Here is a 12,909-nt window from a genome sequence, read left to right on the forward strand (position 1 = left end):
CTAGAATGAAAACTCTACTGGAGTAGGGGATGCCTGTGTGGCTCAGTCCATTAAGCATCTGCCTTCGACTCAGGTCATGATCCCAGGGTCCTGGGATGGAGTCCCGCATTGGGCTCCCTGCTCAGCCGGGAGTCTGCTTCTCTCTTTCCCCCCACTCCTCTCCCCCACCGCTACACTCCCCCCCTTCCCCCTGCTCCTGCTCTCTCTCTCACACAAATCTTTTCTTTCTTTTTTTTTAGATTTTTATTTATTCATTAGAGACAGAGAGAGAGAGAGAGGGAGAGAGAGAGAGAGAGAGAGAGAGAGAGAGGCAAAGACACAGGTGGAGGGAGAAGCAGGTTCCATGCAGGGAGCCCAATGTGGGATCCTGGCTTTCCAGGATCAGGCCCTGGGCTGAAGGCAGCACTAAACCACTGAGCCACCTGGGCTGCCCTCTCACACAAATCTAAAATAAAAAAGAAGGGATCCCTGGGTGGCACAGCAGTTTGGCGCCTGCCTTTGGCCCAGGGCGCGATCCTGGAGACCCAGGATCAAATCCCACGTCGGGCTCCCGGTGCATGGAGCCTGCTTCTCCCTCTGCCTGTGTCTCTGCCTCTCTCTCTCTCTCTCTCTCTCTCTGTGACTATCATAAATAAATTTAAAAAAATTAAAAAGAAAAGAAAAAAGAAAGAAAGAAGGAAGGAAAGAAAGAAAGAAAGAAAGAAAGAAAGAAAGAAAGAAAGAAAGAAAGAAAAAGAAAGAAAGAGAAAAACTCTGCAAGGGCAGAGACTTTTTTTGCCGCTTGTGTGTCTCTGTGAAAAAAATGCTCAATAAATACTTGCTAAATAAGAAAATTCAAAAAAGAAAGAAAGAAAGAAAGAAAGAAAGAAAGAAAGAAAGAAAGAAAGGAAGGAAGGAAGAAAGAAAGAGAAAATTCAGGGGCACCTGGGTGGGCCAGCTCAGGGCATGATCCGGGGATTCTGGGAAGGAATTCCACATTGGGTTTCCCATGGGGAACCTGCTTATCCCTCTGCCTATATCTCTGCCTCTTTCTCTGTGTCTTTCATTAATAAATAAATAAAATCTTAAAAAAAAGAAAATTCAGAAAGTTGAAACCACATTCTATATACAATGTAGTATGCTTCTACCAGCATTGAACCCAGTATGGCAATTCACTTGGGCAAGCTATTCACCTTTCTACTTAGTTTTCTTACCCTGTAATATGAAAATAATTATGATTTCTACCTTAAAGGAGAGTGGATGGAGTGAAGAACAGGAGCATCAAGAGAACAGTGCTTGGCACATAGTAACTGCTAGGTTAAGTGCTAGTGATTATTGTTATTGTTATTGTTCTTATCCTGATTTGTTCATTCATGTTGCCAGGAGCTTTCCCCACTTGGATCAGGAAGTTGATTGCTACTGAAGATCCACTATGCCATTGGACTGAATTGCCATTCACTCAGTACAGGTTTATACATACTTACTCGTTCTGGATCCCCAAACATTACAAACAAGAATAACTTGTGTATCTGAGAGAGACAGAGAGAGAGAAAGAGTGTGTGTGTGTGTGTGTGTGTGAATGTGCACACATATACACACACAGCACAACTTGGGAGGAGTTTGGCTTTCACCAGGTTCTCAGAAGTCTAGATCAAATAAAAGTTTAGAAAGACTGGGCAGAAAGTTGACTTGTAGGAAACTTTCAGGCAGCTATTTCCAGAGTTCGGGTGCAGACTGTGCAATGAGAAGCCATGTTTCTGATTATCAATGAGATAATCATTGATCTTGATCTCCTTGCTTCTGATTATCAATGAAATTCTCAATACAATAAGTTGTGTTGGGGGGCACCTGGCATGAGACTCTTTTTTTTAATTTTTTTTTTTTTTTTATGATAGTCAGAGAGAGAGAGAGAGGCAGAGACATAGGCAGAGGGAGAAGCAGGCTCCATGCACCGGGAGCCCGACGTGGGATTCGATCCCGGGTCTCCAGGATCGCGCCCTGGGCCAAAGGCAGGCGCCAAACCGCTGCGCCACCCAGGGATCCCCTGGCATGAGACTCTTGATCTCAGAGTTGAATTTGAGCCCACATTAGGTATAGAGATTACTAAAAATAATAAATAAACTTTAAAAAATAGTTGCCTTGGTGATAGTCATAATCTCTGGAAGAGACCCTTGGCAAGGTGAGGGTCTAAGGCTCAAGTGAAGAATACCATTCTGGACATCCAGAGCTCACCTTCAGTCCTGTGCCAGGCCCACCAGCCTTGGGAGAGGAAGCTTGATTCTAATGGAAGGATGACTCCATTCCCAGCAGGTGGCGCTGCTATCCTATGTCTAAGGGTTGCCAGCTTGGAGCTGTAGTCTCTAAGATGGAAACCTAGACCAGTCCCAGGAGACAGTGCCAAGGAGTGCATTTCATTCTTTCATGAATTCAGCAAACACTGATTGAACACCTGCTGTGTGACAGGTGCCGTACTAGGTGCTGGGGATTTGGCCAGAAACAAGACAGACCAAGTTATGCTTTTACAGGGAGGCCAAGTTCTGCTTTAACAGAGTTTGCATTTTCCATCTGTGCTATCAAATATGGTAGCCACTAGCCACAGTGACTATTTAGCACTCACAGTGTGGCTAATTTGAATTGAGAAGTGCTATAGGTGCAGAATACACATCCGATACTAACAAGTAATGTAAACTATCTAATTGATATTTTATTTTTTAAAAATATTTTATTTATTTATTCATAAGAGAGAGAGAGAGGGAGAGACACAGGCAGAGGGAGAAGCAGGCCCCATGCAGGGAGCCCGACATGGGACTCGATCCCGGGTCTCCAGGATCAGGCCCTGGGCTGAAGGCTGCGCTAAACCGCTGAGCCACCTGGGCTGCCCTCTAATTGATATTTTAAATGTTGATTTTATGTTGAAATGATTGTTTCATTTTTTGGGGGTTAAATAAAATACGTATTATAAAATTTATTTATTTATTTTAAAGATTTTATTTATTTATTTATGAGAGACACACACACAGAGAGAAAGAGACAGAGACATAGGCAGAGGGAGGAGCAGGCTCACCCCGAGGAGCCTGATGTGGGACTCGATCCCAGACCCTGGGATCATGTCCAAAGCTGAAGACAGACACTCAACTGCTGAGCCACCCAGGCTCCCCTAAATTTTATGGACGCCTGGGTGGCTCGGCCAGTTAAGCATCTGCCTTTGGCCCAGGTTCTGAGCCCCGAGTTGGGCTCCCTGCTCAGCAGGGAGTCTACTTCTCCTGTCCCTCTGCCCTTCCTCTCTCCTGCACTCTCTCTCTCAAATAAATCAACAAAATATTTTTTTAAAAATTAAGGATGTGCATTCTCCTAGAAACGTAATCCAGCAATTTGATTCTCACAAATAAACCCTAGAGGGGTACATGGCTGGCTTAGTCGGAGGAGCATGTGGCTTTTGATCTCAGGGTCCTGAGTTCAAGTTCCGTGTTGGATATAGAGATTACTTAAATAAATAAGTGAATTTTATAAAAGAAAATAAATCCTAGAGTAGTGAGTTTCAAATATTTATTTATTAGATTTTTTATTTTATTTTATTTTTAGAGGGTGAGTCTGTGCATTCTTTAAAAATTAAATAGAATTTTTAAAAATTAAATTTTAAAATTATAAAATAAAAATAAATAAGTACTTTAAATTTTCTCAGTTTTAATTTATAATACCATAAACATCCATAAATATCACTTACATAAAATGTCTCTTGAGGCCTCAGTAATTTTAAGAGTGTAGTGTTGTTCTGTGATTAAAAATGTGAGACTCAGGATTCCTGGGTGGCTCAGTGGTTGTCTGCTTTCGGATCAGGGCATGATCCCTATCTGGGATCAAATCTCCCATTGGGCTCCCTGCAAGGAGTCTGCTTCTCCCTCTGCCTATGTCTCTGCCACTTTCTGTGTCTCTCATGACTAAATAAGTAAAACTTTTATAAATAAATAAATAAATAAATAAATAAATAAATAAATAAATAAATAAAACAACTCTAGTAAAGGTAACTCAAATATAAAAGCCAGTGTCATTGTATTCTTGGTTTGGTTTGTAGCTTCTCTCTTTTACCTATAGGATTTAAAATGCGGGAGTGCTTTGATCAACTCATCTTCGACAAAACAAGAGGGAATATCCACTGGAAAAAAGATAGTCTCTTCAACAACGGTGTTGGGAAAACTGGACCGCGACGCGTAGAAGAATGAAACTGGATCACTTTCTTACACCACACAGAAAAATAAACTCAAAATGCATGAAAGACCTAAATGTGAGAGAGGAATTCATCAAAATTCTGGAGGAAAATACAAGCAGCAACCTCTTTGACTTCAACCATAGCAACTTCTTACTAGACACGTCTCCAGAAGCAAGGGAAACAAAAGCAAAAATGAATTGTGGGGACTTCATCAAGATAAAAGGCTTCTGGGATGCCTGGGTGGCTCAGTGGTTGAGCATCTGCCCTCAGCTCAGGTCGTGATCCTGGAGTCCCAGGATCAAGTCCTGAGTCGGGCTCCTAGCGTGGAGCCTGCTTCTCCGCCTCTCTCTTTCTCTCAATTGACATTTCTCCAAAGAAGACATACAAACGGCTAAGAGACACATGAAAAAATGCTCAACATCATTCATCATCAGGGAAATACAAATCAAAACCACAATGAGATACCACCTTACACTTGCCGGAAGGGCTACAATTAACAACTCAGGAAACAACAGATGTTGGTGAGAATACAGAAAAAGGAGAACTTTCTTACACTTACATAGTGGTGCAGCAACTATGGAAAACAGTATGGAAGTTCCTCAGAAAGTTAAAAATAGAACTATCCTACAATTCAGCAATTGCACTACTAGGTATTTATCCAAAGGATCAAAAAATACTGATTCAGAGGTATACATGTTCCCCAATGTTTATAGCAGCACTACTGATAATAGCCAAAGTATGGAAAGAGCCCAATGTCCATTGACTGATAAATGGATAAAGAAGATGTGGTATAGGTATAGATATATAGATATATAGATAATGGAATATTACTCAGCAATCAAAAATAATGAAACCTTGCCATTTGCAATGATGTGGATGGAGCTAGAGTGTATTATGCTAGTTGAAATAAGTCAGTCAGAGAAAGACAAATACCAAATGATTTCACTCATATGTGGAATCTAAGAAACAAAACAGATAGACATAGGGGAAGGGAAGGGAAAAATAAGATAAAAACAAGGAGGGAGGGGCACCTGAGTGGCTCAGTAGTTGAGCATCTGCCTTTGGCTCAGGTTGTGATCCTGGGGTCCTGGGATCGACTTTCACATTGGGCTCCTACAGGGAGCCTGCTTCTCACTCTGCCTCTGCCTCTGCCTCTCTGTGTGTGTCTCTCATGAATAAATAAATAAAATATATATATATAAAAAAAACAGTGAGAGAGGCAAACCATGAGAGACTCTCAACTATAGAGAACAAACAGGGTTGCTGGATGGGAGATGGGTGGAGGATGTGCTAAATGGGCAATGGGCATTAAGGAGGGTACTTGTGATGATGACTGGGTGTTATATGTAAGTGAATCACCAAATTTTACTCCTGAAGCCAATACTACACTATATGTTAACTAACTTGAAATAAAAACTTGGAAGATAGATATATAGATAATAAATAAATAAATAAATAAATAAATAAATAAATAAATAAATGCAAGCAAGCCTGGGCACCCGGCTGGCTCAGTTGGTAGAGCATGTGACTCAATCTAAAGATTGTGAGTTGGAGCCCCATGTTGTGTTTAAGAGATTACTTAAAAGTCCTTCAGTGCCTGAGTGAATGAGTTAATTAGGCGTCCCACTTGTGATTTCAGCTCAGGTCACACAGTCTCATGTGTTGGGAGATGGAGCCCAGAGTTGACTGCACTCAAGGGGGAGTCCACTTGAAATTTTCTTCCACCTCACATAGTGCGTAAACTTAAAGTTTAAGTAAGCTTAAAACAAAACATAACAAATATACAAAACAAGAAAAGAGATACAAAAAAAAAGGAAAGAAGGAAAACAAAACAGTATACTACAAAAAGAATAAATTTTAAAAAGGTATAAATGGAGGAATTGAGGAACAACAACAAACATACAGAATACAAACAGCTAAACTAATGTCCCAAGTAAACCCTTTATCAGTAATCATATCAAATTAAACTTTACTAGTAAAAGTTTGGAAGATTGGATTTAAAAAACCCAGATCTATCTCGATGCTATCTATAAAAGAATCACTTTATTTTTTTAAGATTTTATTTATTTGATAGCGCAAACAGGGGAAGAGGGAGAGGGAGAAGCAGGCTTCCCAATGAGCAGGGGCCCCAATGTGGGGCTTGATCCCAGGACCCTGGGATCATGACCTGAGCCAAAGGTGCAGACACTCAACCAACTGAGCCACCCAGGCACCCCGAGACTCACTTTAGATACAAGAACACAGAGAAGTTGAAAATAAAAAAGTAGAAAAATATACTCCATGGAAATAGTAACCAAAAGACAGATCGGTGGCTGTATTATTATAAGACAAAATAGATTTAAGTCAAAACAGGTTACAAGAGACAAAGAAACACATATATCTTATTTTTTAAAAAAGATTTTATTTATTTATTCATGAGAGAAAGAGGCAGAGACACAGGCAGAGTGAGAAGCAGGCTCCATGCAGGGAGTGAGACATGGGACTCTATCCCAGGTCTCCAGAATCACACCTTGGGCCAAAGGTGGCGCTAAACCGCTGAGCCACTGGGCTGCCCCATCTTAATTTTTATTTAAATAATCTCTATATCCTATGTGGGGCTTGAACTCACAACCCCCAAAAGAGTCATGTGCTCTATTGTCTGAGCCAGGCAAGTGCCAAAGCAAGAAATAATATATTTTTAAAAGATTTTATTTATTTATTTATTCATGAGAGACACAGACAGAGAAGTAGAGACATAGGAAAAGGGAGGAGAAGCAGGCTCCATGCAGACAGCCCGATGAGAGACTCAATCCCAGGACTAGATCCCGGGACTCCGGCATCACGCCCTGAGCCAAAGGCAGACGCTCAACTGCTGAATCACCCAGGCATCCCAAGAAAGAAATAATATGATAAAAAGTACAACACAGTAAGAAGATACAACAATTATAAACATATACACATCTAACAACAAGGCCCCAAAATACATGAAACAAAAATTGACACAATTGAAAGAAGTAGATAGTTCTACAATAATAACTGGAAACTTCAATACTTTCAATAACAGCTAGAACAACCAAACAGAAGATCAACAAGGAAATAAGAGGACTTGAGCAATGCTGTAGGCCACAGTAGACCTGATATTGCATGTACATCACCAACAGCAGCAGAATACACAGTCTTCTCAAGCGCATCTGGAACATTCACCAGGACAGACCAAAGATATGTTAGTCACAAGTAAGTCCTAAGAAATTTTAGAGGCACCTGGGTAGCTCAGCCGATTAAGCGTTCAACTTGGTTTTGGCTCAGGTCATGATCTCATGGGTGATAGAGCCCAGTGTGTGTGTGGGTGGGGGGAGGTGGTCCTCACTCAGCAGGGAGTCTATTTAAGATTCTCTCACTCTGCTCCCCCCCCCAACATGAGCTCACTTATGCACATGAACACACACACACTCTCTCTCTCAAATAAATGAATTAATCTTTTAAAACATTTTTTAGGGCAGCCCAGGTAGCTCAGCGATTTAGCGCCACCTTCAGCTGGGGTGTGATCCGGGGGACCTGGGATTGAGTCCCTCCTTGGGCTCCCTGCATGGAGCCTACTTTTCCTTCTGCCTGTGTCTGTGCCTCTCTCTGTGTCCCTAATGAATAAATAAATAAAATCTTAAAATAAAAATAAATGGGGGAATCCCTGGGTGACTCAGCGGTTTAGCACCTGCCTTTGTCTGTGCCTCTCTCTGTGTCCCTAATGAATAAATAAATAAAATCTTAAAATAAAAATAAATGGGGGAATCCCTGGGTGACTCAGCGGTTTAGCACCTGCCTTTGGCCCAGAGCGGGATCCTGGAGTTCCGGGATCGAGTCCCGCGTGGGGCTCCCTGCATGGAGCCTGCTTCTCCCTCTGCCTGTGTCTCTGCCTCTCTCTCTCTCTCTATGTCTATCAAGAATAAATAAATAAAATCTTAAAATAACAAATAAAAATAAATAAAAATTAAAAAATGTTAAAAGATTGAAATCACACAAAGTATATTTTCTGATCATAATGGAATGAAACTAGAAATAAGAGAAAGAAAACTAAAAAAAAAAAATCACAGTGGCTCAGTCAGTTGAGTGTCTGACTCTTGATCTCAGCTCAGGTCTTGATCTGGGAGTTGTGACTTCACCCCGCATTAGACTCCATGCTGGAGATGGAGTCTATTTAGAAAATAATAAAATAGGGGTGCCTGGGGGCTCAGTCAGTTAAGCATCTGCCTTTAGCTCAAGTCATGATCCCAGGGTCCTGGGATCAAGCCCCATGTTGGGCTCCCTGCTCTGTGGGGAGTCTGCTTCTCCCTCTCCTTCTGTCCTTGCTTGTGCTCTGTCATCCTCTCTCTCTCTGTCAAATAAATAAAATCTTTTTTTAGATAAAATATTTTAAGAATAAATCAAAATAATAAAATAAAATATTAACAAACAACAACAGCAGCAAAAAATACTCTGTAATGGTTCATTTTCATGTGGACCATGGAGTATCTGGACATTTAGCCAAACATTATTCTGAGTGTGGTGTTTGTGAGGGTGTTTCTGGTTAGGATTAACATGCAAAGAGACTGAATAAAGCACATTTCCCTCCCTAATATGGGTGGGCTTTATCCAATCAAGTAAAAACCTGAAAAGAACAGAAAAGTTTAGTAAAAGGAAACTCCTCCTGCCTGATGGCTTGAACTTGAAACACTGGTGTTTTCCAGCCTTTGGACTGGGACTGACAAATTAGCTCTTCTTGGGTCTTGAGTCGGCTAGCTCTGGGACTAGAATTTTTTTTTAACATTTTATTTTTATTTATTCATGAGAGACACAGAGAGACACAGGCAGAGGGAGAAGCAGGATCCATGCTGGGAGCCCAACGTGGGACTTGATACCTGGTCTCCAGGATCACACCCTGGGCTGCAGGCGGCGCTAAACCCGCTGTGCCACCAGGGCTGCCCGGGACTAGAATTCATACAATAAAATTTTCTGGTTCTTAGGCCTTCAGACTTGAACTGCACATTGGCTCTCCTGGGCTTCCAGTTTGCCATCTGCAGACCTTTGGTAGTTCTCACCCTCAAAACTGCATGATCCAATTGCTAATTCTCTCTCTTTGTCTATGTATAATATAACATGCTCAAAAAATAAAAACTGTGGGGTGCCTGGCTTGCTCAGTAAATAGAACATGTGACTCTTGGTTTTAGGGCTGTAAGTTCTAGCCGTACTTTGGGTGTAGAGATTACTTAAAAATAAAATATTTAAAAACAAATATGCTCAACATTTTTATTTATTTATTTATTTATTTATTTATTTATTTATTTATTTATTTATTTATTTATTTATTTATTTATTTATGATAGACATAGAGAGAGAGGCAGAGACACAGGAGGAGGGAGAAGCAGGCTCCATTCCAGGGACTCCGGCCCAGGCCAAAGGCAGGCTCTAAACCGCTGAGCCACCTAGGGATCCCCAACATTTCTCCTTTTAAAAACAATTTTCAGGGCAGCCTTGGTGGCTCAGAGGTTTAGCGCCACCTTCAGTCCAGGGAGTGATCCTGGAGACTGGGATCGAGACCCATGTTGGGCTCCCTGCATGGAGCCTTCCTCTCCTTCTGCCTGTGTCTCTACCTGTCTCTCATGAATAAATAAGTAAAATCTTAAAAAAAACAACAACACAACAACTTTCAAAAGACTTTATTTATTTGACAGAGAGAGCATAAACAGGGGAAGCTGCAGAGGGAGAGGGAGAACAGACTCCCTGATGAGCAGGAACCCTAGGATCATGACCTGAGCCGCAAGCAGACACTTAACGGACTGAGCCACTCAGGCATCCCTTGAGGCTTGATTTTAAGTTTTTTTAGGTGGTGACGGAACAGATTTTAGTCTAGGTCAAATTTTTATCCACAACTAAAGCAGTATCTTTCTAGGCATTTTGCACAATGTCCCATGCATTAGTGATGGAGGCAGACTGGATCTGAGGAGCCAGAGAGGGTAGTAGGTTAGTAGGACTAACTAAGCAGGTCTTGGCTTCATTAAGGATGGAAATCAGATGTGAGCCAGTAGAAGGTGAAAGCAGATTTTATTGAAAATATATGTATATGGAAAATATATGTATATGTATATGGACACAGAGTGTCCGGGAGACTTGGAAAGAGCATGAGTCTTGTTTTTGCTTGGGGCTGGGTTTTTTTTTAATTTTTATTTATTTATGATAGTCACACACACAGAGAGAGAAAGAGAGGCAGAGACACAGGAGAGGGAGAAGCAGGCTCCATACACCGGGAGCCCGACATGGGATTTGATCCCAGGTCTTCAGGATCGCACCGTGGGCCAAAGGCAGGCGCCAAACCGCTGCGCCACCCAGGGATCCCAGGACTGGGGTTTTTTGTTTTGTTTTCTTTTTTAAAGATTATTTATTTATTTATTTATTTATTTATTTATTTATTCATGAGACACACACACAGAGAGTCAGAGACATAGGCAGAGGGAGAAACAGGCTCCATGCAGGGAGCCCGATGTGGGACTTGATCCCGGGACTCCAGGATCACGCCCTGGGTGGAAGGCAGATGCTCAACCACTGAGCAACCCAGGTGTCCCAGGACCAGGTTTTGAGTAGCCTGTGGCAGGAGCCATTCATGCCTTGATTATTGGACTTACCAAGAGCTTTTGGATTTGACCTTGAAGCAGAAGGATTCCATGACGTGTTTTTTTTTTTTTCCATGACGTTTTCACACTGAAAACATTGTCTTGCCACAAAGTGGGTAATGGATTGGAGGGACTGGAGTGGAGGTGACTGTCTACCTGAGAGATATGAGGTGAGACTGGTCTGCAGTGAGGGGCCACATAGGTCTGTGTCTCCAATTGTAACTGAACTAACATGAGTTTGCTCCTTGGTGAGTCACAGAAACTACACAAGGTGGAGTTGTCACACAAATGAAATTTTATTTGCAGCAAAGAATATCACAGGGAATAACTTACAACTTTGACTCCCAGAGTGAGAGTGAGTGGGTTCCTTTTATTTAGGGTTAGCATGAATATTTATTTATTTATTTACTTATTTTATGTATTTATTTTTTAAGATTTTATTTTATTTTTATTTATTTATATTTAAGATTTTATTTATTTACTCATGAGAAACACACACACACAGAGAGGCAGAGACACAAGCAGAGGGAGAAGCAGGCTCCATGCAGGGAGCCTGATGTGGGACTCGAACCCAGGTCTCCAGGATCAGGCCCTGGGCTGGAGGTGGCGCAAAACTGCTGAGCCACCTAGGCTGCCCTTATTTTTATTTTTTTAAATTTTATTTTATTCTTTATTCATGAGAGACACACACAGAGAGAGGCAGAGATAACAGGCACAAGGAGAAGCAGGCTCCACGCAGGGGACTCAATCCCGGGTCTCCAGGATTGGGCCCTGGGCTGAAGGTTGTGCCAAACCGCTGAGCCACCCGAGCTGCCCTAAGATTTTATTTTTAAGTAATCTTTACACCCATTGTGGGGCCCAAAATCATGACTCTGAGATCAAGAGTCGCATGCTCTACTAACTGAGCCAACCAGGTGCTCCCTAGGGTTAGGATGAATATTTAGAAATGGGAGCTTTGGGGCACCCAACTGGCTCAGTTAGAAGAGCAAGCAACTCTTAATCTTAGGATCGTCTGTGTGTGTGTGTGTATGTTTAATATTTTATTTATTTATTCATGAGAAAAACACACAGAGAGAGGCAGAGACACAGGCAGAGGGAGAAGCAGTCTCCAAGCAGGGGAGCCTGATGTGGGACTCAATCCCGGGACTCCAGGATCACGTCCTGAGCCAAAGGCAGACGCTCAACCACTGAGCCACCCAGGTGTCCCAGGTGTTTGAGCCCCACAATGGGAGTAGAGATTACTAAAAACAATACATAAATAAACTTTAAAAAAAAAAAGAGAGAGAGAGAAGGAAAAGAAATGGGAGCCTTATCATATGTAAAAGTGGGCATAAGGTCATGTATGTGCCTTAAGGAAACACCCGTATACATACTTTGTATGTTATATAAACAAGGCTTGTGCTTCTCCTTGGGTGGAGACTTTAGTATTATGATGAGATAAAGGTAACCGTCAGTGAGTCCACGGGTCTCTCCATGGTCCATCTGCCCAGGCATGAGTCAAGGGTTAAGCTCAAACTCGTCTGGGTGGTCTGGGCTGCCAGAACACTTCATTTAGGCAGTTATTATTGCTTGAGGGGTAGTTTTGGTTTCCATTACAGGATGCTGCACCCATGGGGTCTTTTGCCTGAGCTAAGAGATAAGCTGGAAAGGAGAGTTTAGGGGGAAATGTGGGACAAAAGTCAGTGGGTATTAACAGGTGAGCAATAAAGGTCAAGTCTTGAGGTTCTAGCTGGTGGCACTGTGACTATGCTTTCAGATCTGAATCCTGAAGCCCAGAGCCTGTGTGTATCCTCCAGATTTCCAGGGGACCTAAAATCTGGGATTTGGAGAAGTCACTGCTCCAGCATGAGGTGATTTTCATGAAGAGGAAACTCTCAGGAACCTGGAGGGACCCAGACTGTGAATCATTAGTCTGAGTTCAAATGGAGATAGCAATGGCCAGTCCAGAAGACCCACAGATATAAATTATTTTCCCTATACAACAGCCAATGAGAAGACAGGGGATGTCTTCTGTCACTAGGAGTCTCTGGGGGCACCTGGACTGGGAAGGCACAAGTGTACCAGGCTGTTCCTTAGGCTGGCCTGGAATCCTGGTTCTGTATC

This window comes from Nyctereutes procyonoides, unplaced genomic scaffold (assembly GCF_905146905.1).
Source record: "Nyctereutes procyonoides isolate TBG_1078 unplaced genomic scaffold, NYPRO_anot_genome, whole genome shotgun sequence".
NCBI classification, from domain to species: Eukaryota; Metazoa; Chordata; class Mammalia; order Carnivora; family Canidae; genus Nyctereutes; species Nyctereutes procyonoides.